At 46.6% G+C, this 10538-nt stretch overlaps 1 pseudogene; it reads left to right on the forward strand.

Moving 5' to 3' along the window:
• Positions 1-6493: 6493 nt before the first annotated feature.
• On the forward strand, positions 6494-6612 carry LOC134930286 (5S ribosomal RNA; annotated as a pseudogene).
• The last annotated feature ends 3926 nt before the right edge of the window (positions 6613-10538 follow it).

A 10538-nucleotide genomic window follows, 5' to 3' on the forward strand; every position in this document is an offset into this window, starting at 1 on the left:
TTCAGGGAGTGTTTAGAAAAATGCAGGCGTGTCCAAGCATTTGCAGAGCGGGTGTCTGACATCAATTCCGGGACCTGACAGGCTGAAGTGATCGCAGCGGCTGAGTAAGTTCTGGACAACTCAGAAACTGCACAAAACTTTTTTGTGCCACTCGGCTGCACATGCATTCGCACACTTGCAAAGCAAAAACACTGCCCTATGGGTGGCGACTATCTGCTCGCAGCAGTACAAAAAAATGCTAGCGAGCGATCAGGTATGAATTAGGCCCTAAACCTTCTCCAGACCTGTGCCCAGGGCCTTCTCTCTCCACACCTGTGTGACCAGCACACAGCTTTTCAATTGCTTTCCAAACCTGTGTATGCCATGCCCAGCTCTCCTTCCAATCCCTATCTCTCCTGACCTGTGTGCTCTGCACCCAGCTGTCCATCCAGGACCACTCTATGCCCAGCGACCAGCACCCAGCTCTCCATCCAAGACCACTCTGTTCTTAGTCTGTGTGCCCAGCTCTTCTTCCATGCCCGCTGTGTCCAGTCTAAGTGCACCAAGCTCTCCTTCCAGATGGAATGCAGGCTTGAAGGCACTGACAATATCATGGGGGCCCTGGGTGACATGGCCACTAACTTGCAGTATGGCCATGTTACTAATATATTCAGTCCCTGCTGCAGGGGCGGATTGGGATGGAAAACCAGCCCAGGAAAATTATTAAAGCAGCCCTAATGGGGGTGGGGTCTGTTGAGGGGGTTTAATTCATCCTTATAGGGTATGATTATGAGTTGGACGCAGTTGCAGCCTTCCTTGCATCTTTTTCTGCAGTTGCATCTGTGACTTTATGTTAATGACGCTACAATGCAGTTCCCTACTGTATAGCCATTCATCCAAATATGCAAGAACTGAGATGCCCACTTTCAGTTATTACAGATGCTGCAATCATGCTTTGTGCATCTTTATTCACCACCATTGACACCTTCACCAGCCCTATGCTAGAGCAATTGAATGCCTCTCTATGCAACCACTGCAACACGCCCACACTACATTACATCTGCATCTTATTAGCCTGTAACCACACAGGAATGCACAACACTTTTCTAATACACTTCTTGGTGCATGTGTCTGACTCTGTACGAACACCATTGTAGTGAAACTCAGACGCAAGAGCAAATGAAAAACATTGCACAAGAAAAAAATAAAACACATTGGTCCCCACCGGAAAAAAAACCCACACATTGTGCTCCACAGATAACAATAAAACAAATTGGCTCCCACAGGGGAAAATTATAATATAGCTTTTGGTATTACTATACGTTTAAAATTTTCACTGCTGTTGGAAAGGTCAAGTAACACCATGGGGTTTTATCATTCTTTGCTATCACATCTATATATTAATTTATTTGCTAACATTGATGTAGCGCTAGCATATTCCATTGCACTTTCTTTCAAAGTGGCGGATTGGGAACTGAAAGTTGCCCTGGGAAAATTTGTAGAAGTGGCCTCACATGGGCAGTACCAGAGGTATACCGTGTAACCATAGCAGTAACAAACAAAACTGGCCCCACATGCACATTGGCCCCAATGGGAATCTTCCCTGTGATCCCTATGGCCAATCCACCCCTGCCCTGCTAACCCTCTCCTTGGTCCAGACTGTCAACTCGGTTGTCATTCACTGAGCAGTGAATACAGCCACACTTCTGCACAGAAACACTGCAGTCCCCTCTCTAATGTGATATGGCCGCCTATATCATTGACAGGCTGTTCTGTTACCAACTTTGGACCTACATGGCTTCTGTAGCCGTGGTGGATATAAAGTCTGTAGTAATTAATAGATGAGGCTGCTATCATGTGGCTTTTCAGACACTATCCTGCTGTCATGCCTGTGGGCCACAATGGGAGGAAAGGTTCGGAAGTACTCACTTACCTAATGAATACCGAGAGAGCTCAGCAGCTCAGGGAATGCTGAGCACACGCCCAGTGACAAGAAAGTTGTGTGATGTGCCGATATGCCCCAAGTGACGAAAGATCATGGCCATTTTTCATGTGCACAGCAAAGGCATGCACAGAGAGTCCCAACTCCCGGATGTTTGAAGATTTGCTCCCTCCAATCGAGATCTACACTATTTTTTTCCTATTGACAGGGTAGCAAGGTACCAACAATTACATTCTCTGCAGTTTTATTTATACAGCACTCTTTCTTTAAAAGGACGCAAGGCACTTAACAGATTGAACAAACATATGGGGTAATTCAGACTGCATCGCTGCAGCTATGTGGAGTGCGCACGCGCAGCGGCCGCACTTCGCGTGTGCACCCCAGGAGACCAGTGAGATGCTATCAGCATCTCACTGGCTGCGATCGCCTCTGCCTGATTGACAGGGAGAGGCAGTCACTGGGTGGGAGGAGGGGTGCCAACGGCGTTAGAACGCTGCTGGTGGGGCCCGGATATTGCAAGCGTGTCTGGACCATTGGGGGGCATCCCCCAGCGGCTGTGTGATGTCATATCCAGCCGCTGTGACCCGGAACGCAGTGGGTAGCTCCCTGCCAGCGCTGGAGCTGCGCAGGTAGGGTACTACTCGCCAGGTACAAAAGCATCGCCGGCGTGCGATGCTTTTGCACCTGTTTTGGCGGGGTGGGCAGAACCTGACATGCGGGGCGGACTAGCCCTTTGCAGGGCGTCCCCCCTCATGTCAGAGTAAATGATTGTAGATGTGCTAAATTTAGCACATCTACAACTCTGAGTTACCCCCATAATACTGTAAAGAAAGCATGAAGTACAGAAAAGCTTTTCATAATATACAGAGAGCATGAAAAAAGTAAAGGGACATTAAGGAAATGCTTAAGTTTCAGTGCTATGTCTTTTCCTGAATCCTAGGTAGGTGGTCTTACCATGTGACTGGGTTTCTTTTTAGGTCAGAGATTTCTAATCTAATTTGAAAAACAAGATCAAGAGTGTGACTACTTTTATGTGTAGCAGAAGGAATGACTTGTGTGAAGCCCAGAGCATTCATTGTGTGCAGGAGGCCTTGGCCTATGCGTGAGAACTCATCATCATCATCATCATCATCATCATCAGTAGCTGTAAAGTTAATGATAACAACTGAATGGAGGAGAGTATGTATGTAACCAGCATTTTAAGCATACATAGCTTCCTGACACATCTTTTCTCTAGGAAAAGCAGAAAGCCTGGTTTAAAAAGTTGTAGATACCCCTGGTCCAGATGGACCTTTTAATGAAGTTTACAATCTCCTGCAGCAGCAAGTGGCACCAGCTTCAGTGGATTTATTATTTATTGAAAAATGGTTCCCTTTTCCGCATTTTAAACATACAATCACTATTTTGCTCCCCAAACCCCAGAGTGACTCAGTTCTCTTACACTCGTACAGGCCCATTTGTCTTTTAAATATGTACAGCAATTTCTTGCTAAGATCTTGGTGAATCGTCTACAGGTGATACTGCTGAGATTGCTCATCTCTCATCAACTGGGATTTATGTGGGGTTGCCGTTCGATAAGGGGGATATGGGCGGCTATTGTGGCAGTGGCAGCCTACTCTGCATGACCAATTTGCAGAATAAGCTATTAATTTTGGACACACACTTAGCACCTGATAAGTATCTCCAGAGTGACTGAGCTGCTACCACTGTTTGTTTGCATGTGTGAAAAGGCACTGAATGGGATCAGCATTTGGAGGGCATGCTAGTCCTTGTAGTGCTAATGGGAGATCTTAGGGGTGTCTCTCAGGTAAGCTAGCCCTCAATATGAATGTAATTTTGTAAAAGCCTTTATCATGAGGCCTTACTGTAGACAAATCACACTGCCCTATGTGGGCACTGCTATTAGGTAGTGTAGGACTGCTGATATCAGAGAACCCTCGATGTGTCTCAGCAGCTTCCAATGTATTTTCAAAATAATTTAACAAATATCTCTGAAATTCTATATAGGTTCAGGTATTGTTGCGGGTATTAGTCAGTGTGCTGGGGGGTTACCGGAAGGGGGGGGGGGGGGAGCACCCCCTCTCTGTTTTCTGAGACACTTCCCCTTTTCTATTTTCTAGCACCTGATAAGTATCTGCAGAGTGATTGAGCTGCTGCCACTGTAAGTTTGGACACATCTAAATCGTTCAATACCATTCTCTTGCCACATTTATTTACTATATTTCAAACACGAGAGTTAGGTTCCATTTTCACTGATATTGGGGATTACTCAGAGATGAATGCAGATCGCTGCATACGCAGCCAGATCTACATTCATCTCTTCACATGCTGAGGACCACCCAGCACAGGGCAAGCATGTGTGAACCCGCCTCACGATGCATCTGCAATTCGATTGCAGAGCCATCAGAACTAAGGTTGAGCACTGGCGGTTGGTGGCCATGTTTTTTTCGGAGCAGCTGCGTGACATTGTGCAGTGACCCCAAAAACGTTCTCAGCACGCCCCAATTCGGGATGCTCCGCCCCCCAAAACCACGACAACGCCTCCCCCAACGGCTGCCGCTGTCAATCAAACTTCGACCACATCCTTCCTGGACGTCGCCGCAAAGTGTAAGGTCGCAGACGTGCACAAAGGCCGGTGCATGTGCAAAGACAACCTGGATGCGGCCGTTGCGATTGATCGTGCGGCTGCATCCTGGTCTGAATTAGGCCCATTGTTTGGTATTTATATACGTCCCCACTAACTACTTTAATGATTAATGGCTATCAGGCTATCATGAATCCGACAGGGCTGTCCCTTTAATCCTGCTGTTTCGTATTTTAGAAAAATGTACAGCATTTAAGGGTATTTTAATTGGTTCTAGGGAAATCAAGATAATGGCATTCGAGAATGATGTCTTGTCATATTTGTTGCTTGGGTAATCTGTACTCTCTAAACTACACCTATATAAAGGTGATCTCAGATGAGCTGAAGGGTTGGACCTTTTTTTTTTTGGTACGGTCTTACAAAATGAAAATGTATTCTTTTTCAGGGCTTAAGGTGTGTACACACGGTGAGATCCTTGCTATGCCCGATTTTGACTATGCGACTTCCCTTGAACTCCCCCAGAGCCCAGATAGCACAGATTTTGACTATCTGCACTTTCAATTTGTCTATGTACGATTTTGACCAAGTGCCAATTTTGACTATACTTTGTACTATACAGTACCTGCTGTATTGTTCTCTCTGTATTGTATTGCAGCTGAGAACAATACATGAAAGGCTTATGCTAATAAGCCTTGGTGAACTGAGGCGCAGCAGAGAGGGCTAGATGAGCGAGGCTCCATATAGGTCTGGACACTGCAGTGCCTAGTATATGAAGTGGCTAGTTATAAAGTGGCAGCTAAAATCAATGGCAGCGTTATACCTGTGTTAAGCCAAAGGAAACTTAATTAGTACAAAAAGGGGTTGTTCCGTACTGGTTAAAGATTGCAGACAAAACCTTATTAGAGGATTTATGTCCGGAACCGACTATGAAACAATTATTTACAATGTGTTAATATAAAGTCGGTGGTGCTCCCAGAGTCAGTGAAAGTTACATAATGATCCTGAGTTGATAGAGCACACATGCACAGATGTGCGTGGATAGTATAGGATAAGAATGTGGTAAGAATTAGGCACCTTTTTAGATTCCAATTCTGCACAAGAATAGGGAGGGAGTGAGGAGATTATCTGCAGGTCAATGCTGCTTGCTTTCTGAGCAAATTGCAGATTTAGTAATGGGGAACTCAGTCAGAAAATCCAAAATAAATAGATCTCTAACTTCAAAAAAGGTACATAGTTATCAATATAACTTCAGTGTAGTAACACTATGCCCCAGATAATGTATTAGATATATTTCATACGTTTTTTTAATGTCAATACAAAATCCAGCAGACTGTAAATTGCTCATTGACCTGCAGATAATTTCCTCACTCCCTCCCTATTCTTGTGCAGAATTGGAATCTAAAAAGGTACCTAATACCCGTTTCACACTGCCAATGCTGGATCCCACCCAGGAATTGGAAACGGGTCCTTCCCGGGTGGGATCCGGCATTGGCCGTTGCTGCAGGCTTCTCCGACCCGGCAATATGCCGGGCGGGTTGCCATAGCAGCGGGGGCGAAGGTGGAGGCTGGGCTGGGAGATGAGATCATCTCCGCGCCGCCTCTCCCTGCTGTAGTAAACGGGTCCCTGGACGCATCGACCCGGGAGCCCATTTACGCAGCCACTGACCCGGTATTCAACCCGGGTATAACACTGCTTTATTCCCGGGTTGAATTGCCGGGTCAGGCGACCCGCGATTTCGGCTATGCCCCTTTCACACCGCACGCCGACCCGCCAATATGCTGGGTCGATACCGGGTTATTTGTGCGGTGTGAAAGGGGTATTATTTTGACCACATTCTTATCCTATACTATCCATGCACATCTGTGCATGTGTGCTCTCTCATCCAGGGTTTGTCTCTCTACAATAGAGACAAATAAGTGCGTGAGTTTCCCTGGACAGCAGAAGTACACTTTTCTTCTTTAAGGAACAAGTACTCTCTCATTCAGCAGATTACTGCCATACTCCACAGGATACGCCTAATCTCGTTTGATCTTGGAAGCAAATCTTTGGTAGGTCTGGTTAGTACTTGTTTGGGAGACCACCAAGGAATACCAGGTGCAGTAAACATACTTGCTGAACAGCAGAAGGAATAGTTCCTTTTCTCCCATAATCTCTTCACTTATACCTATTGAATAATTCAATTTTTATACTTGTAAGTACAAGGAGGTGATAATTTTACATGAGTAGCTCAGGAACAAATGGGTATCAAAACTCTTGTATACTCACTCTATCTGTCATTTTCTACAATTGTTATATGCTAACGCAGTGATAGATATAACTTTTAACTACAAATTCTTTTTTGATATATTATCTCTAGCAGAATAGTAGTTATTGAATATTCTGCTGAATTAAAAGGCCTATGGTGACACTGTTAAACATAAGAACAGATGGTGAACAAACACCTCACAAGGCAACATAACAACATCTTATATAATAAGATTTTACTTACCGATAAATCTATTTCTCGTAGTCCGTAGTGGATGCTGGGACTCCGTCAGGACCATGGGGATTAGCGGCTCCGCAGGAGACAGGGCACAAAAATAAAGCTTTAGGATCAGGTGGTGTGCACTGGCTCCTCCCCCTATGACCCTCCTCCAAGCCTCAGTTAGGATACTGTGCCCGGACGAGCGTACACAATAAGGAAGGATTTTGAATCCCGGGTAAGACTCATACCAGCCACACCAATCACACTGTACAACCTGTGATCTGAACCCAGTTAACAGTATGACAAAACGTAGGAGCCTCTGAACAGACGGCTCACAACAATAACAACCCGATTTTTTTGTAACAATAACTATGTACAAGTATTGCAGACAATCCGCACTTGGGATGGGCGCCCAGCATCCACTACGGACTACGAGAAATAGATTTATCGGTAAGTAAAATCTTATTTTCTCTGACGTCCTAGTGGATGCTGGGACTCCGTCAGGACCATGGGGATTATACCAAAGCTCCCAAACGGGCGGGAGAGTGCGGATGACTCTGCAGCACCGAATGAGAGAACTCCAGGTCCTCTTTAGCCAGGGTATCAAATTTGTAGAATTTTACAAACGTGTTCTCCCCCGACCACGTAGCTGCTCGGCAGAGTTGTAATGCCGAGACCCCTCGGGCAGCCGCCCAGGATGAGCCCACCTTCCTTGTGGAATGGGCCTTGACAGATTTAGGCTGTGGCAGGCCTGCCACAGAATGTGCAAGTTGAATTGTGCTACAAATCCAACGAGCAATCGTCTGCTTAGAAGCAGGAGCACCCAGCTTGTTGGATGCATACAGTATAAACAGCGAGTCTGATTTTCTGACTCCGGCCGTCCTTGAAATATATATTTTCAATGCCCTGACAACGTCCAGCAACTTGGAATCCTCCAAATCGCTAGTAGCCGCAGGCACCACAATAGGTTGGTTCAGGTGAAACGCTGACACCACCTTAGGCAGAAACTGAGGACGCGTCCGCAGTTCTGCCCTGTCCGAATGGAAAATCAGATATGGGCTTTTATACGATAAAGCCGCCAATTCTGATACTCTCCTGGCTGAAGCCAGGGCCAGTAGCATGGTTACTTTCCATGTAAGATATTTCAAATCCACCGATTTGAGTGGCTCAAACCAATGGGATTTGAGAAAATCCAAAACTACATTAAGGTCCCACGGAGCCACTGGGGGCACAACCGGGGGCTGTATATGTAGTACTCCTTTTACAAAAGTCTCGACTTCAGGAACTGAAGCCAATTTTTTCTGGAAGAAATCGACAGGGCCGAAATTTGAATCTTAATGGACCCCAATTTGAGTCCCATAGACAATCCTGTTTGCAGGAAATGTAGGAATCGACCCAGTTGAAATTCCTCCGTGGTGGCCTTCCTGGCCTCCCACCACGCAACATATTTTCTCCAAATGCGGTGATAATGTTGTGCAGTCACCTCCTTCCTGGCTTTTACCAGCGTAGGGATGACCTCTTCCGGAATGCCTTTTTCCCTTAGAATTCGGCGTTCAACCGCCATGCCGTTAAAAACAGCCGCGGTAAGTCTTGGAATAGACCCGGTCCCTGCTGAAGCAGGTCCCGTCTTAGGGGTAGAGGCCACGGATCTTCCGTGAGCATCTCCTGAAGTTCCGGGTACCAAGTTCTTCTTGGCCAATCCGGAGCCACGAGTATCGTTCTTACTCCCCTTTGCCGTATAATTCTCAGTACTTTTGGTATGAGAGGCAGAGGAGGAAACACCTACACTGACTGTTACACCCATGGTGTTACCAGAGCGTCTACAGCTATTGCCTGAGGGTCTCTTGACCTGGCGCAATACCTGTCCAGTTTTTTCTGCTGAGGAAGTCTGCTTCCCAGTTGTCCATTCCCGGAATGAACACTGCTGACAGTGCTATCACATGATTTTCCGCCCAGCGAAAAATCCTTGCAGTTTCTGCCATTGGCCTCCTGCTTCTTGTGCCGCCCTGTCTGTTTACGTGGGCGACTGTCGTAAAGTTGTCCCACTGGATCAATACCGGCTGACCTTGAAGCAGAGGTCTTGCTAAGCTTAGAGCATTGTAAATTGTCCTTAGCTCCAGTATATTTATGTGGAGAAAAGTCTCCAGACTTGATCACACTCCCTAGAAATTTTTTCCCTGTGTGACTGCTCCCCAGCCTCTCAGGCTGGCCTCCGTGGTCACCAGCATCCAATCCTGAATGCCGAATCTGCGGCCCTCTAGAAGATGAGCACTCTGTAACCACCACAGGAGAGATACCCTTGTTCTTGGAGATAGGGTTATCCGCTGATGCATCTGAAGATGCAATCCGGACCATTTGTCCAGCAGATCCCACTGAAAAGTTCTTGCGTGGAATCTGCCGAATGGAATCGCTTCGTAATAAGCCACCATTTTTCCCAGGACTCTTGTGCAATGCTGCACTGACACTTTTCCTGGTTTTAGGAGGTTCCTGACTAGCTCGGATAACTCCCTGGCTTTCTCCTCCGGGAGAAACACCTTTTTCTGGACTGTGTCCAGAATCATCCCTAGGAACAGCAGACGTGTCGTCGGAAACGGCTGTGATTTTGGAATATTTAGAATCCACCCGTGCTGTCGTAGAACTACTTGAGATAGTGCTACTTCGACTTCCAACTGTTCTCTGGACCTTGCCCTTATCAGGAGATCGTCCAAGTAAGGGATATTTAAGACGCCTTTTCTTTGAAGAATCATCATTTCGGCCATTACTTTGGTAAAGACCCGGGGTGCCGTGGACAATCCAAACGGCAGCGTCTGAAACTGATAGTGACAGTTCCGTACCACGAACCTGAGGTACCCTTGGTGAGAAAGGCAATTTTGGACATGGATGTAAGCATCCCTGATGTCCAGGGACACCATATAGTCCCCTTCTTCCTAGTTCGCTATCACTGCTCTGAGTGACTCCATCTTGATTTGAACCTTTGTATGTAAGTGTTCAAAGATTTCAGATTTAGAATAGGTCTCACCGAGCCGTCTGGCTTCAGTACCACAATATAGTGTGGAATAATACCCCTTTCCTTGTTGTAGGAGGGGTACTTTGATTATCACCTGCTGGGAATACAGCTTGTGAATTGTTTCCAATACTGCCTTCCTGTCGGAGGAAGACGTTGGTAAAGCAGACATCAGGAGCCTGCGAGGGGGAGACGTCTTGAATTTCCAATCAGTACCCCTGGGATACTACTTGTAGGATCCAGGGGTCCTGTACGGCCCCAGCGTCATGCTGAGGGCTTGGCAGAAGCGGTGAAGGGCTTCTGTTCCTGGGAATGGGCTGCCTGCTGCAGTCTTCTTCCCTTTCCTCTATCCCTGGGCAGATATGACTGGCCTTTTGCCCGCTTGCCCTTATGGGGACGAAAGGACTGAGGCTGAAAAGACAGTGTCTTTTTCTGCTGAGATGTAACTTGGGGTAAAAAAGGTGGATTTTCCAGCTGTTGCCGTGGCCACCAGGTCCGATGGACCGACCCCAAATAACTCCTCTCCTTTATACGGCAATACTTCCATGTGCCGTTTGGAATCTG

This window comes from Pseudophryne corroboree, chromosome 5 (assembly GCF_028390025.1).
Source record: "Pseudophryne corroboree isolate aPseCor3 chromosome 5, aPseCor3.hap2, whole genome shotgun sequence".
Lineage (NCBI taxonomy): Eukaryota > Metazoa > Chordata > Amphibia > Anura > Myobatrachidae > Pseudophryne > Pseudophryne corroboree.